At 50.9% G+C, this 24,763-nt stretch overlaps 1 pseudogene across 1 annotated transcript in view; it reads left to right on the forward strand.

The window, feature by feature from the left end:
• The first annotated feature begins 1,681 nt into the window (after positions 1-1,681).
• Positions 1,682-24,763, forward strand: part of LOC308568151 (small ribosomal subunit protein eS1-like) — a 130,108-nt pseudogene continuing 107,026 nt past the window's right edge. Inside the window, exons 1-2 of the transcript in view lie at positions 1,682-1,712; positions 13,483-13,759. The product of the transcript in view is annotated as a small ribosomal subunit protein eS1-like (transcript). The remainder of the gene's footprint in view (positions 1,713-13,482; positions 13,760-24,763) is intronic.

The following is a 24,763-nucleotide window of genomic DNA, read 5'->3' on the forward strand; positions in this document are numbered from 1 at the left end:
CCCGCCCCCCACCTGCCCCCCGCCTGCCGGGCCCCCCCGCCTGCCTGCCGGGCCCCCCCCCCCGCCTGCCGGCCCCTCCGCCCCGCCCCCTGCCCCGCCCCCTCCACCCCGCCCCTGCCCCGCCCCCTCTGCCTGTCCGCCCTCCGCCCCGCCCCTGCCCCGCCCCCTCTGCCTGTCCGCCCTTCGCCCCGCCCTCTGCCCCGCCCTCCGCCAGCCCCTGCCCCGCCCCCCACCTGCCCGCCCTCCGCCCGCCCCGCCCCCCACCTCCCGGGAAGGGGCCCAAACCCTGAACCCCTCGGTCGCCGCCTCCGGGATGCTTTCCTGAGGGTCCGCCCCCCGCGAACCGAAAGGCCCAGCGCTCAGCTGCCCCCTGGCCTGGGCTGCAGCGCGCCCTCCAGTGGCGGGAAGCAGGCACCCCTCCCGCTCCCTCCCTACCCCGGGACGCCCGCCAAGAAGGGGCGCGGCGGGGAGGGGGCTCCCCTGCGCCTGTTTCTCCGCTGAGAAAACCCCCTTTCGTTCAGTTTTGTTTGAAAATTCAGCTGCGCTCCCTGCGGCTTGTGGCGGGTGCCTGGCAGGTCTGCCCGTGGCTGCGCCCTGCGCCCTTGGCACGTGTGTGTTCAGTCCGCGAGCACGCGCGGAGCGCGAACGCGGGGAACGCGACGGCAGGGGCCGCGGGCCGGGCGGAGGGGGGCCGGGCAGCCCGGGTGCTGGCCCGGGAGGGGCCCCCGCGGTCGGGCGGGGGGCGGGGGCTAGGACAGGGCACCTCTGCTCCTCCGGGCCTCTCGGGGCCACCGGGTCCCAGGCCCCTCTCTCGATTCGCCGGCCTCCGCGCCTGGGGCCTGGAGCGCCCGCCCGCGGGCCTGTCCGGGGAGCCCGAGCGCCGCCCCCACGGCAGAGCCCGCGGGCCCGTTCCGAACCCCGGCTGTCCAGGCTGCACGCAGGAGAGGCCTCGGGACAGCGAGGCATCCCCCGCCGGACGGCGCGCTCCGCTCCAGGCAACGCCTTCAAAACCACTGAGCTTGGGGGACTCACCCAGGTTTCCCCGCACGAGCCCCCAGGACCGCTGCTGGTCACTCAGCATTTCCCGCGTCCCTGCCCTGCGGCGCCGGTCAGCCCCCGGGAGACCGCAGGCTCACGGCCGCAGCGCTTCGCGTCGGTCACCGGCCTGGATGCGCCCAGGGTCAGGCCCGCAGAGGCCTCTGTCATCATCTGTTAAAGGAATGCACACCGGAGGTTAGTCGGATTTTTAAATTCAGAAGAGAAAAGGGGGAATTCAAGGTAAGGAACCAGCATTGGGGACGGAAAGCACCGCCTGTGTGGAGGACAGTGTGAAGGCTGCTTGGCTCGTGCATGAGACCAGGGAGACCCGCATCCAGGGCCAGGACGGCCACGGATCCCAGCATCCTAAGTCAATAAGATATTCTCTAGCAGTTTTCTGAAGGTCACCTTCTTTTTCTTAAAAAGGTATTTTGTAACGCCCCTTTATCACCCTGCATGAAATTCATTTTTAAAATATAAACTTACATCATATTCTAATATAAAATGTAAATAAAAGAAGTGCTATTTATCCCATCACAATCCCATACCAGCCTCTCAGGGGCTGCTATTGTTACTATCACCCCTTTAGGCTTTGGGGTGACTTCTAAGGTGGGGGGCACTGGCCAAGCTGGGTGAAGTTAAGATGACATCCTACTCCCTGGAGAGGCCCCCAGGTAAGCATTCAGGCACACTCTCCCTCTCCCTCTCCCTGCCTCCCCTGAGACTCCTGTCCTGGCTGCTGGCTCCTGTGCTCAGCGGCCTGGAGAGTTCCCATGACCGCCCATATGGATCTGCCTGGGAAAGGAGACCTGACAATGACACTCTCCTCCCTCTTCAGAGCCCTCACAGCTAAATTGCCTTTGTGTGTGTTATTTACTTACATATTAAATGTTCTGGCTCTAGTCCCTAGCTTCATGGGACATGAGTGACATTTGTGGTGGCAGCAGGGGTGGCAATCACTAAGGCTCCTGGGCGCTGGACCACAGCCTTGGTAATGGCCTTGAAATCTACAGTCCATCTGTGCCCTGACTTCTGCTCCTCCAGCCCTGTCCCTCCTAATGCCTGGACTCGCTTCTTTTCCACTTGAACCACCTGGAGAGCTTCTGGCTTCCTGAACCCTGCCTGACAGGCCCCATTTCTAGCCCGAGAACTTGTCCTTCCCTGCAACCTTTCCTTCTATGTTTGAGGCTTCCGCTGTGTCCTTCCCAACAACACCCACCACAGTTTCTCCTTCTCTTTTGAGGTTTAATTTGGGTTCCCTTCCTTTGCAACTAACGACTCACGATAGCCCGGTGGGGCATGGCTCAGCGGTTGAGTGTCGACCTAGGATCCAGGAGATTGTAGTTCGATTCCTGGTCAGGGCACATGCCCAGGTTGTGGGCTCGATCCCCAGTTGGGGGCGTGCAAGAGGCAGCTGATCAATGACTCTCTCATCATTGATGTTTCCATCTCTCTCTTCCTCTCCCTTCCTCTCTCTGAAATCAATAAAGATATATATAAAATAAAATAAAAAGACTCACAATAAATCACACGTTATCTCAATCCTGCAACAAGTTTTTAGTCCCATTTTGTATATAAGGAAACTAAGACTCGAGAGGTTAAGTGAAGACTCTGTCAGCTCTTGTGGTATGAATTAGAACATGGTGTCTCTTCTTGGAGGGCAAATTTCAAACCAGTCCCTGAGCAAATGAAATACAAAGGGACTCTCCTTCCTCCAGGCTAATGGAGCCCACATACTCCGTCTCGACCAGGCACAAAAGGCAGAATAAAATCTACCCAAATGTGCTTGGCAGCTGTAGTTAAGTGCCTTACCCAGGGTCACACGGTTCTGAGTGGTAGGGCCAGGGACCAGGCCTAGCTCTCTCTCTCTCCCATTAACTCTACTGTGTTGCTGGGCGATGATCTAACTTGTTACTCAGCATTTGTGTGTTCTCATGTTGTTGTTTAACGTCTGTATGTATAGATTAATGGTATCTCTTCTAGTGCCTGCCCTGTGCTAGGCCCACACTTAGCAGGTATTCAGTGTTTCCAGAATGAGTGAAAGAATGAATGTTCTATTTCCTCGAATAGATTGTAAACACAGGCAGGGACAGATGGAGACCGTTGTTTATATCACTTTGACTTCCCTGTGCCTGGTACTAGGCGCTTTATACATTAGTCACTCAATAAAGCTTGGTTGCTAATGAAGAGGGTGACTAGGTAATGGTAAGTGCTAGCCAGATCTGTGCTTCTGTGTCATGGAGCTAAGCTGAGGGAGTTCCATGGAGGGTGTGGATCCTGACTGAGCCTTGAAGAGTAAGATTTGCAGAGAAAGCTGTGAAGGGTGCCCCAAGTTGAAGGAACGACGTGGGTAAAAGTGAAAAAGTAAGGCTGGGTGTGGTGGATTTAGGACGAACAGTAAGATTGGTCCAAGTAGGAGAGAAGATGTGTGTTGGGGGAGGGGTTGGAAACAAAATTGGCTGAAATTAGTCCCAGTTCCACATCCAGCTCCACTCTGCAGTTAACCCAGACCTCTGTTTCCAGAGAGGAATTTGAAGCAAAGGCCACAAAACCAACACATCACAGTTCTCCAGGGACCCCAGCCGCAGCTGGGACATGCACAGCTGTCAGTGTTCTTTATCTCCGAGAACTTGTAGAAAACCGTATCCATAAAAGACATCCCGTAATTAACATGGTCAACCACGATCCATCTAATATTTCGGGCTCTGTGGGAGAGCATGGGCGCGTGGGGTGTATGGCACATTTTGCAGTCTGACTGTTCTTTAGCCCAACATTACACCCCTGAAACCATGACAGCCTGTCCTTTGTCATAGATGCAGTTGATAAGATTAGATGAGTTCGTTAGGATCCTGTCAAAGTAAAAAGCATTTGGGGACCTGATCAGGTCCTGGAGAAAACAAGTTGCTAGTAAAACTAAGGAACTCATCTTCCCTGTGAGTAATTTCTGTGGTTTGGTACCTAAAAGTGCATGCCTAAATGTCACCCATTATTGTCCTCAATCTACCTGCCTGAGAAACACAGAGAATATAACCCTTGTTCTAAATGAGGTAAACAGTATAAGGCTTCTGAAATAGTTGCTGACGTACAATGATAATTCTGGAGTGCCCATAAGTGACTGTTCTTTTTTCCTTCCCTTTGTTGGCACTGCAATCTGGCCATCGCCTGGTAAAAACCTGCAGGTGGTAGGTCAGGTTGGGGAGCAGCTAGGGATTAGGGGCAAACCCAGAAATATGAGTAGGCATTGTGTGCTCACGCCTCTGGAGTGGTCTGCGTTCTCCATGCTCCACGGGGCTCTGTCCACCTTCACCTTCTGCCTCAGGTTCAGTTCTCACCCTTCTGTGTTCTGTGCTGTATCTCAGGAAGGCTGATGCTCGGAAATTGTGTTCCCAGGCTCCCATGTCAGCTGATTTCCATCGAAACTCAGTTACCTGGAGGCACTGGTGGGCATACAGGAGAGCAGAGGGCGGGAGAGTCAGGGTACTTCATCTGACTCTCTGCTCAGGTCACATTCTTGGCACATCTCTTCTCACGCCCTCGTGGCTCCAGCTCCTGCCAGCAGACCTGCCAGGATCTCAACTTCTGCTAAGTGGCCCCAGGCAACTGCCCCTCCAGCTTGGGAATGGGTCACTTCATTCAGCCCTGGTTGCCTTCTCGGCCTTTCCCACCTCCTGAGGATGACGTGTTCATGGTAAATTGCCTATTTTAGACACCTGGACTGGAGCCCTGACTGATGCAGCTCCAGAGGAAGGTTTTAGAACAGTGTCTTTATTAGACGTGCTGGTTGCAAGGGTAAACAATGAATTTGCACCTCAATTCTCAGCTAACAAATGTCATCTTTCTTTATGTTTTTCTGATCAAGTTAAAACTGGCTCAATTCCACCACCTACCTGCCTGGCCAGAGTCCCCTATCTGGCATCACTGGAACACATCCCTATTTTATGTATAAGAACCTCAGGTTCACCCTGTCCTTAGGAAACGGGCAGGAATCTGGTCCTTGGTCCACGGGGCTCCCTAATGTTACCATCCCTCCTTCTGCTTTATGACCCTGCTGTCAAATCCAGGTTTTCCATCACTTACCAGAGATTGCTTTTCTGAGGGGGCTACAGAAATGTCCTTCCCATTGGTCTTCCCCACCCACAACAGCTTTGACCACAGAGGCCTTGACGATACATTCAGACCGTTGTGTTTAGGGACCACCCTTTCCAGTATCCCTTTCAGCATAGCAGTCCCTTCCCAGCTTCAGTGGGAAGTACCACCCTCCTTCCTATCGGTCTCCTCGAGTCAGTTCACACCTCCTGCTCCACCCAAGTCCCTGATGACACACTGTCCAAACACCATCTCCCTGAGGGGCCTGGAGCACAGGCCTCAGAGGCAGGCTGTCAGCTAACCAGTGCCCACAGAGCCATTCTGTTGAGTGTGCAGAGTGTTTTTAAATTTTTTTAAATGTACAACATTTTCAAATCAATACATTTCACATAGTCTGACCTTCCCTCCTCTCTTGAAAAATCCAGCCCCAGTGATCCCATATACTGTGATGCCAAGAATCACACAGCTGGATGGGGTGGCCCTTCAAAAGGGGTTCTCTCTCCTGGCTCATTTCTTTCAGGGAGAGGGACCTGCCTCTCCCCTGTGTGCTCTCCCCTGGCACTGTGCTCTAGGACCCCAAAGCTTGACGGTCCTTGGGAGTGGAAGAACAAGCACCTCTCCTTTTGTGTGTGTGCATGTGTGTGTGATTGTTTAGTACCACAGTTACATTTTAAAAAATCAAGACATAATAACTTATCATATTCATTAGCCTATTAGAAAAGTAACAGAAAATCCAATCTGTACTACTTAGGAAGAAAACGGATTTGCAAGGCTATGGAGTTTCCTTGAGAACTCAGGTGAAGTCAGGAAGGCCCAGAACTGGCCTTTAGAGAGTCTAGATTATTTCTTCACCTCTCATCTCTGCGCCTATGTTCCTGCTTCTTTCTTTCCCTCTCTCTCCAGAGGATCCTCTTTTGCTTGGAGGAAAGATGCTCGCTCGCCTGGACCAGGAGTGCCCATTAAAGACCCAGGCACCCGAGACAATGGCTCTCACTGGACTTCACAGTTCCCAGGGGAGGGACTCTGATGGACCCAAGGGAGTCAAGAGCCTGCTGCAAATGAATCACATCCAGGCTCAGGAGGGTGCTTGTTATGGCGTGTAACACAGTGGCCCTGGATGAGGGGATGTGTCCTTTAGGGGAGATTATGGTGAATGCGCAGACACTGGGAAGGTGTCCACTGGGGGTGACACTGAAGGAAGCACAGAATAAAGCCATAGTCCCATCCCCCTCCCACCTCGCCCTCACATTACGTATGCCAGTGGTGAGGAGCCCTTGTTATCTACTCCACGGTCTGAGAGTCTGGCAGAGAAAATGGCACCATGGGCAAGCCATGAAAAATTCATTAAAAGTCTGCCTCTCTGTGAGGAAAGCAATGCCAAACCCCATTGATGTTCATCATTAATTCAGACTCAGGCTGGACTCTTTGGCTCAGAGCTTTCAGTTTAAAACTAACGAGCTTGGAGGTAAAGTCAGCCCATGGTTGTCTGCAGGTGATCTATGCTGACGCTGGCTTCTCTCTGGTAAACACTCCTTTCAAAGTTATTGCCAGTTAACAGACTCTGTGCAGCCCTAACTACCCCTTGGAGGACACTTGGGGCTCTGGATTTGCAGTTAGCACCTTCCTCTGCTTACTTACAGCATTATGGATATCTCTGCACCCTCTGTTTACTTTGCCTGCTGAGATGCTTGCTAAAAGCCAAGGACCACCTGCCTGGCTCCAGGGAAGGTGAGTGATGAGACCTTTCATCAAGCGGAGAATAGCTGACTCCCCCCGGAGAGAAGTGCAGGGAGAAGAGGGACAAGCGCCAGGAGGGAGGACTGCCTTTTGTTTCCCTGCCTCTTCAGAGTCTGTACTGAGGGCCTTTCTTTTGTTTTTAGAATAAAAATAGTAGCTGACAGTACTGAGCCCTTTCTATGTGGCTGTCACTTCGTTTGGTGGCCAGCCTCCAAGATGGTCCCTGATGGTCCTTGCTTTCGGGCACCCATGCTCTTGGGTAGTCCTTTCACATAACCAAAGCTGACTCATGGGACCAACAGCATAGTGCAGAAGAGACAGGGTGTGACTTCTGTGGTGAGGCCATCACAGGCGTTGAAGCTTTTGCCTTGGCCTCCTGCTTAGCTTGCTCTGGAGGAAGCTGCTCCACGCTGTGAGGGCCTCAGCCGTCCTCTGGACAGGCCCACGTGCAGAAGAACCGAGGCCTCCTGCCAATAGCCAGAATCAACTTACTGGCCACATGTGCGGGACATCTTGGAAATGGACACACCAGCCCTGGTCATGCTTTCAGAAAATTCTAGTTCCCAGGCTTCGAGTCTTTTAGCAGAGGCCCCACATATAATGGAGCAGAGTTAAGCTGTCCCAATCGAGCTCTATCTGAATTATTCATGCAAATTGTGACAGGCAATAAATGGTTGTCGTCATTCTAAGTCACTGAGTTTTGGGTGGTTTGTTACAAAGTAATAGGCCACTAACATGCTCTATTCACAGAATTATTTCATTTAATCATCACAGCAGCCTGTCAGCTAGAGGTTGTTGTCAAACATTTCACAAGTGAGGGAACGGAGGCATAGAAAGCCCACCTAGTAACTACCCATTCGGTCGGCATCCCTCAGTCCTCACCCTTCCAGTCCTTGCCACATCCTCCTGCCAATGCCTGCAACTCTCCACCTGAAAGTTTTCTCTCCACCCCCACACAGGACAGGGCAGAATTACCAGGAGCTCATGCTCTCAGGAGCAGCCCTCAGCTAATGAGGGACGTGACTTTGAGCGTTAATCACCCCAGCTTCCTTGGCTGTGGAGTAGGATCACTCTGGGTGTGTTTTACACGGTCTGTCCAATTCCCTATTAAGATAGAGCCTCAATCCCCCACACTGGGAATCTGATAAACAGCACACTCTTCATCATCCACCTCCCTGTCCTTGTTTCACTCCTCACTCCCCAACAGTACTCTTGGGATCACCTCCCAAATGCACTACTTGCATTCAAATCCCTGTCTCAAGGTCAGCATCTGGGGGGACCCAACCTAAGAGGGCTAGGAAGGAGAAGTGCTGCCTCCTGGGTGAGCTCTCTGAGCCTCAGGGCTGAGCCTCACACAGGTTAAACTCCTTAGCACGAGATTCTAATTTTCAAATGCAAATGAACCCAATACCCAATAAGACTTTGGAATTAGCCACATTTTTAATCTCTTCATTTATGTAAATTATTGAGCATTTACTAAGTACATATGAAACAGGGAGGTATTATTCAATGTTGGCTTGTATTTTCTTCCCTAGTATCAGATAGTCAGGCATGTCCTTGAGCTCTGGTTTCACATTTTTAGGACCAAAGGGATGCCGTTAGCCCAGAGAGCAGAGCTGGTTCCTGAGTTCCAGCCAGGGATCCCCTGTCAAGGCTGTGAGCTGGAGCAGCCCAAAGCCCTGGAGTGCAGCAATGAGGTCGTCACATTCAGCTGGAATTCCTCTGCCCACCACATTTTTCCCTCATGTGCTCTTTTGAAAGCATCAGTGCCTTTGGAGCCTCAGGGGGTCTGACTGGGAAGCCAGGGGTTCTGAAAAAAATCTCCCTGGCTCTAGAGAAGCCCCAAGCTTGTCATCCTCCTCTCCCCAGAGCCCCAGCCCTCTGCTCCCTGTCATCGCAGCTGCACCTCCAGCTGGGCTCAGGCCTCACCCACTTCTCGAAGACACTGCCCCGTGGGCCTGCACCTCTCCCACCAGGGAGGCTCAGAGGAATGCATCCTCCCTCCCCTCCATCTCCCACTTCCAGATCCTGCCCAGGAATACCCTGCCCTGTTTCTTAAAAGTGGAAAGACTAAATAGAAAGGGAAGTAACCTTTGTAATAAGTAGAAAGTAAGAGGTATCTATCCAGGGGGCCCCTCATCTAAGGTAGCACTTCCAATGCCACCTGCCACAGGCCTCCAGTGCCTATAGAACAGTGATAAGTGTTTTATAGTCAACAAATTTGGGAGCTACTGCACTTGAAACCTGTCCCCAAGGTTAACAATGCACATTAGCATCTTAAAGGACCAGATATGTCCTGCAGTCAAGAATTATAACAGTATTTTCTGAAAATATATGACTGCACATCACTCCCACTTTCTAAAACAAAATGCCTATCAATGCTGGCACAGCCCTCGCATTCCATGAAACAGCTTAGTAATCACTATCCGGAACCTGATCATTTAGCCTACAAGAGGATTTTTCCGATACCCATTGGGGCTGGGCATCCCCTGTTTGTGAGATAAGATAACAGACAAGGCCACTGCTGTCCAAGTACCAGGTTGCTGAGAAGATTAAATGACCACACAAGTGTTGGTTAATGTATAAACATCACAGACATCTGTTATTATTACCACTTGTAAACTCTCAGTTGTAGTTTTATTTACAGGATTGCTAGTAAGGAAACTGCTAACAACTGCCTGGGGTTAAGTACCAGAAAGCTGACTCTGAGAGTGGAACACGCACATGTGTGTCAGGGAGTGTGCCTGGCATCAGCACTGACGAAAAGAGAAGAAACTGGGACCTGGTAGAGGGAGAGGTTGGGCTCTGATGCACCCAGTGATGGTTCAAGCCACCCCAAGAAGCTGGGCACAGCAGAGCTGGGCTGGTCACTGAGAGTCAGCCTTAGGTGGGCTGAGGGAGGCTGGCCTTTACATCCCCACATTGGCTAGTCACTGGAGACAGCCATGAAAGGTGACATGGCTTTGGGGGAGGGAGCTGCATTCACCAGAGGCAGCTCCTGCATTGGGGGAGTCAATTCTCCATTCCTGAAGAGGGACATGGGAGGCACCCCATCACATCTACTCAACAACGTTGCGTGAGGTTCAAGAGTATTAGTGTTCCTTGTCTTGACCCTTTTTAGAATATCAATCGGCCATCCCCTCAGTGACTTTTGTTGATTTGGGGAGCTGATTAATGCCTTGCCTTTTGGAACTGACTTTTCAATACAGAACAGGCAAATCTGCAGACTCCAAATCAAAGCCTCCCTTGACATGTGGTCACTAAGGAATGCAGATTGCCCTGTCCATGGAGCCGGCTCCCTCCCACTAGCTAAGCGCCATTGGTATGTGTCCTCCCTTCAAAGGGATTTCTGTCCCTTTCTTCTTTGCAGAAAGTTGTTCTGGGTACTCTCCAACTTTTATCAGTCTGTTCTGTGCCCCAGGAGGGGCGAACCTCCATGGGCTGTGCCCATGGGCCCCCTTTCCGTCTAGCTTCTGTTTGGGTTCAGCCAATGGGGGCCATGGTGGGGTGGGGGGACAAAGGCAGGTCCGGGTGCTTCCTCTTCCCCTCTCCTTCCGTCCCCAGCCAAGGACAGTGTCTGCAGTCCTTTATCCAAGGCCAAAGATCCTATTGGTCTTCTTCTTGGAGCTTCAGTTCTGGTTAGTTCTAGAAACTCCCCCTTCCGCTCCCCTTCAGGCCTGGGTGTGGTCAGGGGCGCGGCATCCCTCTGCTTTAGCTGATGTGAACATCACTGTGCCTTCTTGGCTCCCCTTGACCTCCACTTGTAAGCGGAGCCTTCATGAAAGTCTCCCTAGTGACCCCTTTCAACTTATTCTCTAACAACCCCACCTGCCATCCGGAGGGGAGGTGGCTCCTGCAAGGCCAGGAACCAAGAAGGGTCTATACGTCCCTTGGGGCCCAACATTGAGGTCCCCAAAACTCAGCACTTGGCCATTTCTCTGCTTTCTCTCTGTTTTATCTTTAATCTTCCAGACAGTGTTTCTCCACCATTTAAAAAGGCATGATGCCTATTAATAAGCATTAAAAGGCCTGCCCTATTATTTTATTCTCAATAAATGCTTCTAGAAAGAATGAATAAATATCTCTGAGCCTCAGTTTCCTCACAATTTTACATGGTGAAATCGAGGACCAGGGAGGATGAGGAGCTTTTCCAAGGCCACAGGCTAGAAAAGCATAAGATCAGAACGCCTGGGGCCCTTGACATCGCCCCGCAGCCCACTGCCCTTCCAGCGAAATGCAGAGAACAGTGCACCCTTGGTTCCGAGGAAACCGAGGTTGCACCACTAGGAAACCGAGGTTGCTAATGCAGAAAGGTGCATTGATTTGTTTTTTAATTTTAATTAATCTCTGAAACACACACAAACACACACACACAGCAGAAGCCTGCCCTAGGGATCCGGAAACACGAGTTACCCTTCTCATTCCACCACGGCCCTGGAAGTCCATGGTCACGGGACCCTGTGCCCATCCTTGCCATGTCCCAAGGGCTTCCCTCACCTCCTTGCAGCGTTGGTTAAAAGGGTTGTATTCGAGCTACACCGCTTGCAAAGGGGCTTGTTTCTAAACATCCCAGAGCTTCAGTTTCCTCCCTGTAAAGTGGGAAAAGATATTTACTTCACAAGGTGATAGTGAACAACTGAACAACACAATCTCCAACACACACCTGGTACAGAGTGGTGTTCCGTAAATATAAATTCCCTCCCACCCACCTCCAGGGGCCCCACTTCCCTGGAGGCAGCGGAGGGGCAGCTGATGGTGTGGACCTGTAGCCTGGCTTTGCCTGTTGCATTAGGAACCAGCCAGTTAGACCCGCTGGTGGCTGGGGCACCTTCATGTGGGTCAGCACAGTGAGGAGACTGGCAGAAATCCCAGTGTGTGGCTCAGCAGTGCCCTGTCAAACCTCACAGCCACCATCTGATGAGACCTTCTTCCAGAGCCACTGAGAGAGGAGCCATCGACAGAAACTCACTCTGAAAAGGAATCGGAAAAGAAAATGAGGGGAGGGAAAGCTGACCACTTGGGAGGATTTAACACAACTAACGCCCAGGTGTCCGGGCCCACAGGCCCTGTCAGCCTCTGTGGGGAGGCAAAGGGGTCTAGAAACTGTTTGGTTGTAAGTGATGATCACCTGCCCACACTGGCTACTTGGGTGGGATTGAGGAAATGTAAACCACCAGGTCTCAGAAACAAACATTTAGAGTGTCCAAAGTTTTGTCGTTAAAGTAACTAAACTTCCGACTCTCTAGTCTCTGCTTCTTGGTTCAAAGGGAGAGAGAAAGAAACAGGCAGACCTCGCTTTACTGCCCTTCCCTTCACCGCAGTCCAAAGACGTCTTGTCCGCAGTGACAGTCTGTGCTTTTCCTTCGCTTACTCTGTGCCAATGAAATGGACTGCTCGTGTGTCACCACTTAACGGCTGCCGCTCTGACTAAGCCACGAGCTCTGAGAAGGCAAGGACCTCGCCTTTTTTATTTACCACACTACCCCAGCCCGTCAAGGCACATGCCACAGGTAACAGTGCTTGCTTGTTTTTGTCGTTCTGTTGGATTCGTGAATCCTCAAAATAACCTTAATCTTTATCATCTTCATCTTTCCTGTAAGGACAAGAGCTCAGAGCAGGAGGGATGCCCGGGAGCTGCTCACCTGGGCAGTTACAAGGCCACCAAGTCTCAGGCACCAAACCCTGAGCACTTGCACTGTTTCCTGCCGTCTCGTGGATCCGAATCTCCACCGGTGCTCAGGATGTCCACGCCCGTGTGGCATTTCCTCCCGATTCCAAGGCCCTTAGGAGTGGGTGAGGCGGCATCACCTGTAATTTTCACAAGTGCCCCAGGTGATTCTGGCCACAGCCAGGCTGCAAACCCAGTGCCTTAGGGCGGGTGGTGCCTGAGTCTTTGGCCGTGATGACCTGGAGTGAAGCTAGCAGTGAAGAAAAGCTAAGCAATGTTTTCATTCAGAAGTAAATGTGTCCTGCTCCAGGAAGGCAGCAGGGGTGTCTGAACTGTCCTTTGAATTGCTAGAGTGACAGGTTCTTTCCTGTTGGCTTTGGCTGCTTGCTAGCACCGGCACCTAGAAACAGGTGGACCTCACAGGAGGGGCCTGGGCTCCAGGATCTGACTGGAAATGAGTCAGGCGGCACAGCCTCGCAGCCGGCCTCTGGCCTCATAAATCCTGACCAGCTGTGATTAAACCACCCACTGCATCACATTATCTAGCTGGAGGGCTCATTTATTAGGGTGTAAAATATAGCCCCGAGGCCTCCCTGGCTGGTGTGGCTCAGCTGGTTGGAGTGTGTCTCATACACCTAAAGGTCTTGGGTTTGACTCCCAGTCAGGGCACATACCTAGTTGTGGGTTTGCCCCTGGTTGGGGCACATAGGAAAGCAGCCAATCAGTGTTTCTCTCTCACATCGATGTTTCTCTCTCCCTCTCCCTTCCTCTCTCTAAAAAAATCCTCGGGTGAAGATTAAATTAACAAATAAATAAGCATATTATTAAAAAATAATAATAGAAATAACCGCGAGGCAGGCCTGCTCTGAGCACCTTCACCCGGCCCGCGGCGCTCAGAGGGCTCGGGCGGCTCCTCCGTCCAGGGCCTGGGCGCCGGGCTCCGGCCCGCGCAGCCCCCGGGGTCCAGCGGCGCCGTCGGGTCTTCCCTGCGGCTTTGGCACGTCGGGGCCAGCACCGCCCCAGCCGCCTTGGCCAGCGGGAGGGCTTCCTGGCGCCCCCCGACGGCGACGGGGGGCTGCAGACCCGCCCCCGGGAGCCTGAGGCCGCAGCCGCCGCCCTGCGCGGGGTCCCCGCGGGCCGCCTCCTCCGCGCAGGCCCCCAGCGGCCGGGCCGTCCGAAGTGGCCGCCGGGCTCACTCTCCGACCGACGGCTGGACCGGGACCCCGCAGGGTGAGTGGAGGGAGGGCTGGTCTCCTGCGGTTTCTTCCCGCTGTGAAGGGGCGTGGCCTCGCCCCCCCCCCCCCCGGGGTGCTGAGGTCCCTGCTGTCGGGGCGGCGGGGCAGGGGAGGACAGGGCCTTCCCGCACAGGGAAGGGCGCTGTCTTCAGGAGGCAGCCGGCGTAGTGTCTAGAGGAGGCCCTGCTAACAAGCGAGTCTGCTAGACTGCTTCATATTTCTTTTTTTTTTATTATGTTTTTATGGATTTTTTAGAGAGAGAGGAAGGGAAAGGGAGAGAGAGAGAGAGAGAGAGACACTGATGTGTGGAGAGAAGCATGGATCAACTGCACACCCCATAATGGGGATCGAGCCTGAAACCTGGGCATGTGCCCTGACCAGGAATTGAACCAGTGACCTCCTGGTGCATGGGTCAATGCTCAACCATTGAGCCACACCAGCCAGGCAGGCTGCTTCATATCTCAAGAGGCAGTATTGCCAAAAGGCTTCCAAAGTGAGACCTAGTGTGTAGACAAGCAATTAAGTATTTAATAAGGGGTATGCCTAGTAATGCAGGGGAAATTGTAGTGAAATCAGAAACTGGAGAGACTAAAGGATCCCCATGATCTAATCCCGAGTGGAGTTTTGGGTGGCACACTCAACAGCAGGATAAGTTTGCTGAGGAAGCCACTGTCTGGGAAATGTGAACAAAGACATTATCAGTCTAAGCATGGGCATAAAGTATAGCAATTGTCAAAAAATAATTATAAAATAAAAAGCAACATAGTCACTTAGCTTTGGGAGGCACTGTCCCTTTCCAAAGAGGAGTTTTAAATCTCCTCCAGGAGTGCAGGTCCAGCTTTCTCTTCCAGCATGAGCAGCAGCTGTGAGACCCGAGTCCTCCTCAGGTGGTGCCCCTCAGGTGGTGGGTCCAAGGCTTGATTCCTGTGAGCTTAGGGAAGACTGTGTTGTCAGAAGGACATCATGGGAACTGGTCCATTGCCTGGCTAACTGCTGTTCAGGACCTTGAGTCTTCCAGATCTTTAGTAAGACTCGGTCTCCCAGCTGGAACAGGTGTAAGGACTCATCAGATGGGTAGATAGACCTGCAATGAGCAAACCTGTGCAAAGTTGTTAGTGTTTGCCTTAAATGTACATATTGTTTGATTTTTTTCATTTATGTAAATCTTTGAGCGTGTTCATCTATTGGGAAGCAGAAAAAACCATCCTTCAAGTCTAGGACTGAAAACCATTTGCTATCCCTGGGCACTGTGGTCAACAAAGTGTAAGGGTTGGACACCATAGAATGAATGTCCAAGACAACATCATTTATGGCCCTAAGGCCCTGTACAAATCAATATTCATCAAAATGAAGCTTTTTAAATTTTTTTTATTTTTAGAGAGAGAGGAAGGGAGAGGGAGAGAGGCAGAAACATAGATGTGAAAGAGAAATATTGATCAACTGCCTCCTGCACCCACCTCAACCAGAGATCTAACCCACAACCTGGGTGGTATGTGCCCTGACTGGGAATTGAACTGGTGACCTTTCAGTGCATGGAACAATGCTCGACCAACTGAGCCACACCAGCCAGGGTGAGGCTTTTTGACTGGCAAAATGGGCGTGTTAAAGGGAGACTAGCATGGCCAAATTAATCCTGATGCTAAGAATTTCTGCAATACTGGTTGAATTCCCTCAAACACTTCCTTTTTAAGAGTGTATTGTTTCTTCTGTGGGATCTTCACCCCTTCTTTTATGTTAATTTTTACAGGTTGGATGTTAACCACCCTACCTGGGGTTCCATTGGCTCAATGGCTCGATCACCTGCTTGCAGATCTTGGGCAGGAAGAGTTCATCTTTGGGTCCTTCTGGGCAAGTCAGGAGCACATGGAGCTGGAGAGCATATTCCCGGGGGGACTCCTAAATGTAAATGTAAGTGCTGCTTCTCAGGGGAAAGTGCATCCAACTTACAAAGTAAATCTCAGCCCAACCATGGAATAGGGCAGTCTGGCCTATAGAGAAAACTGTGTGTAAGTTTTTGATCCTCAAGCTGGCATTCCAGAGGTTGAAGGAATGCCTGTTTTTGTAATTGGCAGTCACTCCAGTAACCATCACTATAACGGAACTTTCCTTGGTTAGGTTTGTATTTAGCACTGAATATGCAGCTCCTGCATCTACGAGGAAGTCAGTTAGCTTGTTCCCCACTGTCAGTTGTACCGGGGCCCCTGTGGGGAATTAGTAATAGGTCTGGAGGCATCTAGGGGTGCCCCTGGGCCTCCTCCTTCATCATCAGAGTCGTCATTTCTAACATTTCTCCAAGAGGGTTTCTTTCCTTTTTATTTTTGTTTTTGAGTTCTGGGCAGTCCTTTCTCCAATGGCCTTTCTCTTTGCAATAGGTGCATTGATTGGCACCTAGGGGATCTCTCCCTTTTTCTTTCAGTCCCTGCCTCTCCTTCTGGTTTCCTGCACTGTTTCTAAGAAAACAGTGATCAGCTTTAATTTCCCTATTTCTTGGGCATGGTGAACTTTGAAGGCTCTGTCCACCAGCTGGGTGGAGTTCATTCCCAATGCCCCATCTAAACACTGGAGCTTCCTTCTGTTATCTGGGGCATGTTTCCCAATAAAAGTCGTGTTTACCATCTGGACATTTTCTGGTGCCCGTGGGTCAGCATCAGTGTGCTTTCGATAGGCCCAATAGAGCCTTTCTAAAAATTCGGAAGGCTTTTTCTTGGTTTCTGTTGAATGGCCCATATCATATTCAGGCTCTTTGGTTTAAGCACACTTTTCTTAAGCCCTTCCTATATGCACCGTCTGTAATGTTTTGGGAAGCTATGTACCCGCTATTTGGGTCCCGGTTGGGCTCTATCAAGGGATTCGCTCTGGCTGGGTTGGGGTCCCACTGGGATTCTCTTGATGGAGGTGATGAGCCTCTTCAGTAGCCTTGTCTATAACCAGCCACCTTGCGTCTGTCGTTAACAGGATGTTCAGGAGAGTCTATATGTCTGCCCGGTTTGGGTGGTGAGTGGCAAAAGTGAGGTGATAAGATCAATTTTCTAAGGATCCTCTCTACATAAGGGGTTGGAATTCTTCCAATTCGGTAAATCTAAAGTGGAAAGTGGAGCAAGGGAATTGTCCCACTCTGAGTAGGGGTGGTCCCTAGCCAAACTGGGTGCCCTGCCAGGTATCCAAGGGGGAGAACATGCCTTCATTACACAGGGGTGGGGCTGTGCCCCTCTGGACCCTATCGCAGGGGCATCTAGCATCGAGGGTGGTGGCGGGGGGAAATCTTCCTGCTGCTAATCCTGGGTCCCTCGGTTCAGGGCCTTGAAGAGACTCATCTCTTCACTTTCCCTTCTTCCTGTGTCTTAGTGTCAGGAGGGGTTTTGAAGCCAGTTCCCTTCTCTGCATCATTAGGTTGTTCCCTTTCTTTGCTGAATCCTTACTGTGTAAAGACATAAATGCCTGGACATAAGGGATTTTGCCCATTTCCCTGACCGTTTGCAAGACAATTCTTGTTGTATAATGGTGTCATAATTTAGGGGCCATAGTCTAAAGTATACATAGGCCAAGCAGTGTTACAGTAAAAGACCAATTCCTTCTTAGTCATTGGATCATAGATGTACATGGACCATCTGCTAAAATTCAGCCAGTGGGCTCCCTTCAAGAGTCGAAACAGAACAGCCAACCCCTGATGGTATGAAAATACAAACCCCAAACTATAACCATAGCAAGACCCCAGACAAAGTGGGAACATATAAACAAAACTTGGATCCATAATTCCGTTCTTCCAAACAAGTGCTCACACGCAATCTTAGCATCTTATCTCCTGCCAACGGATACTGCAAGCAGTCCTAACCAGACCGAAATGGCAGAGTCTAAGTGGCATGCATCCCAAGTGGCATGCATCCCGAGAGGCAAGGATAGCCTAAGGAGGCCTGCCAAACAGTACCACAAACAGTCCTAATCAGAACCAAGTGCATGAAGCCCCAGCAGCAGGGATAGAGGACCCCTGGTGTGCACGCTGGTTTGACTTACCCAGTCTTGAAGTCTGTCTGCTGCCCAGGATCCTGCTTCCTTGCACCAGCCAAGAGTTTCAGGTGGTTGATGTCTTGAGAAGGAATGCAGGGAAATTCCCCAAGAAAAGCTCTCACAACTGCTGGGAAGTCCCCACAGTCCCGCTCCTGGGGTTGGCCTGTCACAGGCAGCTGGGATCCCAGTCTGGGTCCTCTGGGACTCACCGAGGTCTACACTGTCCCATCTGGGTTGCCAAAAACTGTAAGGTTCAGCTGCCTGCCACAACAAAAGCCAAATTTGCCAGACAGGTACTGATGAAAAAGGAAAGAGGTTTGTTCAGGTGCTGTGTGACCTGGGAGAATGGTGGACTCCTGTCTCAAAGACTATCCCCCCTTCCTGCTCAAGCCCGGATTTCTTATAGAAATAGGGAGGGGAGAGTATTTTTTCTATCCAATTATCTTGCTAGCTTTGGCAGCTCAGGCCCTAGCCATTCATCTTTCTAGCTTTTGGCACACTCAGTATAAGAGCCTCCCCGGTGCCATCCTGGCGCTCCCTGTCTGTAGTGTGGGGGGTGGCTGTAGGACCTGTCATCAGGAGGCCTGGAGATGCCGAAGCCCTCAGCCTACCTCCCTAAGCTGGACACGGTGCCTGCACAACCAGGGGAGTTGGTCAGAGTCCACGGGGCACCCCTGGATCCCAGTATGCCTTCATTCTCTGCACAGCCCCCCATGGCTAGCCCTTCCAAAGTGGCCAACCAGGCCTGTGCTCTGACTGAAGGCTGCCTACGGTAACAGGGACACAAAGTAGAGAAGCTGTCAGTTATTAATCAAGTCCTTGTCATTTGGGACTGAGTGCCACAGGGGTTATTGTTTGGATTCCTGGACTGGTTGCTATAGATAATACTGAACTAGTTACTATAGACAGTAGGTTGGATTCCTGTGCTGTTTGCTTCAGGTTGTAGGTCAGAGTTCTATTTTTATATATAGTCGGGCCATTTTCCATCTGTATATTCAGTCTCTCATAGAGCTGCCACAACAAAGTACCACCATGCACTGTTGGCTTAAAAGAGCAGAACTGTGTTCTCTCACTGCCCTGGAGAGAACTGCTCTAGGAGCCCCAGATAAAGCTGCCTGAAGGGCTATGCCTGTGGCTGTTCCCAGCAATCCTTGGTGTTCCTTGACTGGCAGCTGTATAGTCACCTGGCCACCTTTCCTCCGTGCACCCGTGCCTACACATGGCATTCTCTTCTGTGTATGTCTGTCTCTGTGTCTCCTCCTCTTAGGGACACCAGTCATATTGGATTAAGGGCCCACCCTTTTCTAGTTTGACCTCATCTTAACTTGATTACATCCACAGTGACCCAATTTCCAAGTAAGGTCACATTTATAGATACCAGGGGCTAGGATTTCAACATATATTTGGGGGGACACAATTCAACCCATAACCTAGGGGACACAGGTTTATAAATGCTGTGATGGGAGAGTTAGAGAAAACCTTGAGAGCACCAGGGAGAAGGGCCTGACCTAGGTTTAAAGAGGCTCTAAAGGCTTCCTGGATAAGGTGACATTAAAGTTGAGGCTCCATGGATGCACAGACACTAGCCAGGTAAAATGAGTTCCAAGGAGAGGAACAGCACACACAGACCAGGGACAGGAGACACAGGATATTTTTTAAATTGCAGGTAGTTCAGTCTGGCTGGAGCATAAAGAGTGGGGAAATAATGGCAAGAGATCTCGATGACAGAGAAATGGGTGAGAAAGGGAAAGAAGAGGGGTATACCAAAATATCTATTTGTGGGATGTTTTTCTTTAGCTCAAGTGTCTGAGAGTCATTTCTCTACACAGTGCCCAGTGCTAAGCCTGGATATCTGAAATGAAGGGCCAGTGGTAAGCTTCCAGAGCTAATATAAAATGAAAATTAATTTGTGATGTTGATCATAAACAAAATGTCAGCCAGGCATTTCTCCAGGAAAATGAGGAACTGTGATTGGGTACACGCAGTGATGGCCAGCCACCTGCAAGTCCATTGAAACAGCGGAGACGAAGCTCTTTTATCCAGGGGGAAAGGGAGTTGAGAAGGGCTATTCCAAGGAGTTTCCCAGTTGTGCTTTGCATTTGTCATGGGGTGTGAGAGCGCCCCTTTATGGCCTTCCCACTTCACTTTAAATGAGGTTTCTGTCCACTAATTTTTCAGAGTGTACCTATTACACACTAGCTATGAGCAAAAATTCACATTGCACCTTCCCATCAGCTGCTAAACTCCAGCAGGGGAGACAGACATTGGTCAAATAAGCCCTCAAATAAATGTTTAATTACAAATTTAGGTGAGAATACATCAGTGAGATTAGATTTTCAGGATTTTTGCCTTTTAAAAAACCACAGTGGTTTGAACACATTAGCAGTTATTTTTCTCTCTCAATGATGAAATCCAGAGATGCCTGGCATGATCTCTCTACAGCCATCAGGGACCCAACCCACTTCTGTCTTTCTGGTGCATAGCCCTTAGCATATCACCTCATGGCCCAAGACAGCTGCAAGAGCTCCAGCCTTCGGGTTCACATTCCAAGAAGCATGAAAAACAAAAGAGCATATCCTTTTAAAGAGCTTTCCCGGAAGTACCAACCAACCAAACTCTGCTTACATATCAGCCCAGTAACATGGCCACACCTAGCTGCGGGAAAGGCTGGGAAATGCAGACTTTTAGTTGGGTTCATTGTTACCCCCAAATAAAATCATGGTTCTGGAATCAAGAAAAAAAGGGCAGAACGGATATTGGGTGGGCCTCTGATACAATGGACTATGAAGCAAAGGAACATCTGTCTATCAGGAATTGATGCTAATGTTGAGAGATGCACAATTAGGAGGAGTTAACCAGGTGAAAGGGGGAGGGAGCATGGGGCTGCCCATAAGCCAAAGGCTCTTATGTCTGGACCACAGATAGGAGAACCAAGTGCTGGGGGATAGAGAAGGAAAAGTAGACACAGGCCTAACAACATAGGGCCGAGTTAAGATTGGGGGCTTCATTCTAAGGGCAGTTGGAGCTGCGAAAGGGTTTTCAGCAGGGGACAGAACAGCCTGATCATATGCGTGTGTTCTGAGCACCTACAATGTGCATGATGCCAGGCACTGGTGATACAGAGGTGTGGAGCCTGCGTTTCAGGAGGGCAGCTACAGCCTGCGTTAGAGTTCACAGGTGCCTTAGGGAGGCAACAATTGATATGTCTCTCTTACATCAATGTTTCTCTCTCTCTCCCTCTCTCCCTACTACTCTCTCTAAAAAATCAATGGGAAAAAAAAGAAGTTCAGGTCTACAATTCCTTGTCTGAAATTCTGAAATTGTAACTGACCCATGACTTTAGTAATCCATGAGCCATGACTACCACAGTGCAGGCTGGAAGCCTGGCCTATCGGAGGGTCACCATCCATTTCTAAAGGCTGACTCTTCCTTGCTCCATTTCGTCATGGAAAGCATATAGATTTGGTGCCTCCTGTGTGCCAGACGCTGTGGGATGCTGAGGCTGCTCCAGGAAGGCTCAGTGGCTGTTCTCAGGAAACCTAGAAGTGTCTCAATGTGCGCCAGTTGTGTACTAAGAGTGACATGTGCTATGACAACGCTATACTTTAGGAGTGTGGTTCGCAGGCCTATGTCCAACCCACAGCCTGCCTGGCACCAGGGCAGGGCTTGGCTTATCTAAGCTTCCACACCTCTATCTGTTCAAAAGGGAAAAAAGGAAATGATAATAGCAGTTACTGCAAAGGTTGGTGTGATGCTCACCAATAGTAATAACAGCTACTGCTTGTTGAAGGTTCAGTGTGCCAGGCATGTTTTAAACCCATTTCATGATTTAACTGGCCACATCTTCACCAGGAGCCAACAGATGACCCAGGCCAGGCACGTGCTGAGCCTCAGAACACAGTGGTGACGGCCTGGTGCTCTCACGCTTTCTTGGGAACCAGCCAGAGCTGGTGCCCTATATTCTGCTCTGATCTCACCATTGGCTCATTGTGATTTTGAACAAGTCACTTGACATCCTCAGGGACCCAGTTTCCTTTGAAAAGAGAAGCTTCGATTGGATGAGAGGTTAAGACCTGGGATCTTTTAAAAACACAGCTGGGCTCCAACCCTTGAGGATTCTGATTTGTTAGGTGTGGAGCCAGGCCTGGAAATCTGTGTGTGTTTTTTAACTTAATAATGAAAATGTCCAAATAGACTCCCAAGTAAGGAGCACAGTACCCTGCCTCCTCCCCAAGTACACATCACCCAGTTTCAACAATCTTCACTTCACCCTTTGCCAAGGTTGCCTCCTCTAACCCGCGGGCAATGTTCTGCGTTCGCCCTCCCAGGTGCCTGGGGACAGGTGAGCCAAGCAGCCTCGTTCACCAGGAGGTTCCCCCAGGACTGGAAAGGCAGCGGAGAGCGAAGCTAGTCCAGGCATTTCCCTGCTGCCTCCCTCCTGGCAGGTTGACAGTGGCTGTGTTCCTCCACTCCAGGCGGCTCTCATGGCAGCCGGCCCTCTCTGACACCACACCTCCCCCCAAAGGTCCTGACCTACTCCCCTGTGACCACTCTGCTTGGGGACAGTGTTTTCCCACTTCTGCTCCCTGCATCCCTCCTGGGCTTCCCTAGACCCTGCCCACTTCCCTCCTAAACAGCAAATGCTCCCCAATTATCTTCTTTGCATGTGTCACTATTTCTGTGAGGACCGTGCCTGATATACACCAACCCCTCCCTTTATCTATGCCTGAATATTCTAAAGGAAATCACTCTGCATCTCAAACTCCACCATCACACTCAGCAAAACAGTCATCCCTTAATATGGGCCACCAGCAGGCATCTGGAGATTTCAAATGCCCCTCAGTGTTTCCAATCTGTTAGATTTGGGAATCACCAAAGTAGACCCACTTTGAGAGTCTATTCAACTCAAATAATCTGCCTCTTGAATATGCAAATAATAAATCAGTTTATAGATTTGAATCAGTCTCCACTTGGTGGCAGGAAAGCCCACCTGGACTGTGGTTCTAGAAATTAGAACCTGTCCTGTGGGTGAGGCGATGTTGCGTGGACACTGCCCTGTGACACTGAGGAAGTGGCCTGTGTGCCTAGATGTGGCTCTACCAACCAGCCCGACAATCAGGTGGCTGCTGAACCAAACACTGCAGCCACTTCTCTGCCTTCTTTCCTCGGGGGATGGGTGGCTCATTCTCTCCTAAAAACATCTCTCCCGTACCTACCCTCAGGTGTCATTTCCCTGTCTTGAGTCTTATCATAGATCAAACTTGTAATTATACATGGTGTAGTCTTTGAACATTTGATTCGCTTTTTCAGGTTTAAGATAAAAAACATCCATTAACCACACTGCTTAGGCCTCTCCCAGGAAAAGGCAAGTTGTGGAATTTCACCAGCTAGAAAGCCACAGGCAAGTGGGGCATCCAGGCCGAGCTCCCCCGGGTGCTGGGCCACTGCCCGTCTCTGGGACGGAGCGGCACCTGCGCCGCGATCCTCGGGGTTCGGCGTCTCAGCGAGTTTCAAGTTGCTGTGTCCTCGCCATGCGGACGGCAATCCCGAGGGAGAGCTTGGCCGGGAGAGCCCTAGTCAGGTTGGCTGGGGCTCAGAGCGCCTGGGTCCTGAAAGAAAGTCACCCAGGCAGGACTGGGTATTGGGGTTGTTGCCAGGAGTGTTTCCACACGAGCTTCCACATGGCAGTGTTTTCTACGGAGGCAGGTGATTTACAGTTTCCTAGTGTTCAGGTCAAACCCTCAGTGACCAGGCTGCTGAAACCAGCTGACCCTCAGAGGCTTCACGGATCACCCAGCGTCCCACATGCAGTTCCCAGCAGAGACGACCTGGTGAGGCATGTAGGTGCTGGAGCCGGGAAATCAGGCAGCACTCAAGCTGCGGGGTGCATGGAGCGCATTCTGGTGGGAGGAGACGGATCACCTGCCAGCTGACAGCCAGCATGGCTGTCACCTCCACCCCCTCCCTTCTTTCTGGATCTGGCAGCTTTGCAACCCCCCATTTCTTGTACCTGGGCTACCACAGGTTACTGGCTCTGCTGAATCCTGGCTCTGCAGGCAGTGGAGAGATCTCATACTTCAAACCTGTGCACACAGAGTCTTTACCTTTAAGGGAGCATGCAGAAGGACATGGGAGCCCCAGTCGCCTCAGGAGACCCCCTCCTGGAGAGACAGGAACTGAGCCAGCAGCCTGCTCCAGGCTGATGTTAGGGCAGCTTACACAGTGTGGATCCCAGAAGGCACACCTGGAGATCCGATTCGGTGGGTGTGGTGGGGCTGAAGGAATGAGTTTCTAATTAGCCTCTTGCTCCTACAATAAGGAGTCACAGGAAAGCACCTCCAGTCCTCCCATCTGTCCTGGCAACCTGCTTTGAGTTTAGAAATTGTGAATGTGACTAAGATACTTTGAACTTGCTGAGCAAGTCAAAATGATTTACAGGAGCAAGTTGGTGTTAGACTCTCAGATGGTGCTGTTGAGGCCTTGGACATCTGGGTCAGTTAAAAAAGTGATTGATTTATTTTAAGGTAACAGACGGCCCTCATTAAAATGCAAACATCAGCTGAGTGATTAGTGATGCAGCCCCAAGGATGCAGCCTGAAGCAGGGAGAGGGCCGCTTAATGGCCCCCACACTTAACAGCTGTGTGACCCTCAGGTGAAGGATTTTACCTGTGTTGTTCACCTGTAAAATGGGGCTTACTAGTAACAATCCCATAGGGATACTGTGAGGACTTTTAAAGAGATAATATATGGAAAGCACTTAGTCTGTGCATGTCCCAGGCAGCTCCCTGATCAGAGGTATCTGTTCTTGCTGTTTTTGGTTTTGGGAAGGAGGTCAAAATGCCAGAGGATCAATTAATAAATGCATTAGCAACTCCTCCACCACCCTATCCCCTACCCACCCAGTCAGTCTATCTCCACAGCCACCTGAGATGGCTGGGGTGCCTCCTTCATCCTGCTCCACCAGGTCTCCCAGTTCTTTAGGGTTTCCCTATT

This window comes from Miniopterus schreibersii (assembly GCF_964146895.1).
Source record: "Miniopterus schreibersii genome assembly, chromosome: 15".
In the NCBI taxonomy this organism is placed as follows: Eukaryota; Metazoa; Chordata; class Mammalia; order Chiroptera; family Miniopteridae; genus Miniopterus; species Miniopterus schreibersii.